Source organism: Penaeus monodon, chromosome 24 (genome assembly GCF_015228065.2).
Source record: "Penaeus monodon isolate SGIC_2016 chromosome 24, NSTDA_Pmon_1, whole genome shotgun sequence".
In the NCBI taxonomy this organism is placed as follows: domain Eukaryota; kingdom Metazoa; phylum Arthropoda; class Malacostraca; order Decapoda; family Penaeidae; genus Penaeus; species Penaeus monodon.
Genome location: NC_051409.1, coordinates 36934598 through 36936256, shown reverse-complemented (window position 1 = coordinate 36936256; position 1659 = coordinate 36934598). Strand labels below are relative to the sequence as shown.

General features: G+C 53.3%; 1 pseudogene; it reads left to right on the top strand.

Annotated features, from left to right (window-relative positions):
- Window positions 1-1406, top strand: part of LOC119588778 — a 7560-nt pseudogene extending 6154 nt beyond the window's left edge.
- The last annotated feature ends 253 nt before the right edge of the window (window positions 1407-1659 follow it).

Genomic DNA, 1659 nt, shown 5'->3' with positions numbered 1-1659 from the left:
AACGTACGGAGATGGAAGGTAATAAATCGAAATCTGGTTCGTCTTTCCTGAAATGTAAAGCCTTTTGCCAACACACAGCCTAGCTTTAGCTTACCTTTTAAGAAAATCGGTTTAAACGACAATTACTTGTTTATACCATCTGCATTAATTTTAATAGTTGACTTTTTTCCCCTGGCCGTCCTGGTGAATGGTAAGAATAAAACTCGCGCACTGGTAGTTCGTTTTTAAATATATTTTCCTCTTTCGCGGATGAGGTTTCGAAGGATTCACTTGTGTATTTTTGTTCAACTTTCTTAATATAAAATGTAATCAGTGGTGTTTAGTCGGCTTGGAGATTGCGCAAATTTATTATTTGACCGATTACATAACGTTATAGAATGTCGGTTTACAAAGCACGAGTAAAATCTTCCATGCTATTGAGATTTTAGCTAATATCACTCCTTCGCTTTCCAGGCGAGATAAGGACAGGCTGTTACCGCCAGCTCTTCCACCCTGAGCAGCTCATCACCGGCAAGGAGGACGCCGCCAACAACTACGCTCGAGGCCATTACACGATAGGCAAGGAAATCGTCGACATCGTCCTCGACCGAATCCGGAAACTGGCTGACAACTGCACCGGCCTGCAAGGTTTCCTGATCTTCCACTCGTTCGGTGGCGGGACCGGGTCTGGCTTCACTTCCCTGCTGATGGAGAGGCTGTCGGTGGACTACGGCAAGAAGAGCAAGCTGGAGTTCGCCATCTAGCCCCGCGCAGTTCGCCACCGCCGTCTTCGAGCCCTACAACTCCATCCTGACGACCCACACCACCCTGGAGCACTCCGACTGCGCCTTCATGGTCGACAACGAGGCCATCTATGACATCTGCCGCAGGAACCTCGACATAGGACGGCCCTCCTATACCAATCTGAACCGCCTGATTGGCCAGATCGTCTCGTCCATCACGGCGTCTCTCCGCTTCGACGGGGCTCTCAATGTCGACCTGACGGAGTTCCAGACCAACTTGGTGCCCTACCCCAGGATCCACTTCCCTCTGGTCACCTACGCCCCCGTCATCTCGGCGGAGAAGGTGTACCACGAGCAGCTGTCGGTCTCGGAGATCACGAACGCGTGCTTCGAGTCCCGCCAACCAGATGGTAAGTGCACCCACGCCACTTGCAAGTACATGGCGTGTTGTCTGCTGTACCGCGGTGACGTCGTGCCCAAGGACGTGAACGCCGCCATCGCAGGCATCAAGACGAAGCGCAGCATCCAGTTCGTGGACTGGTGCCCCACGGGCTTCAAAGTGGGCATCAACTACCAGCCGCCGACCATAGTTCCCGGCGGAGACTTGGCGAAGGTGTCGCGCGCCGTGTGCATGCTCTCGAACACCACCGCCATCGCCGAGGCCTGGGCGCGCCTCGACCACAAGTTTCGACCTGGAAATGTACGCCAGAGGGCCTTCGTGCACTGTGTACGTGTGCGCGGGGCATGGAGGAGGGCGAGTTCACGGAGGCCCGCGAGGACCTGGCGGCGCTCGAGAAGGACTACGAGGAAGTGGGTTGCGACTCGGCAGAAGCAGGAGAGGATGACGGCGGAGTACTAAGTTGTGTGCATTATCTAGTGGTTTTGAAAGCTGTGCGCGAATGTGGCTTTCTTTAAATAAAATGAATGGTTGTTTTAG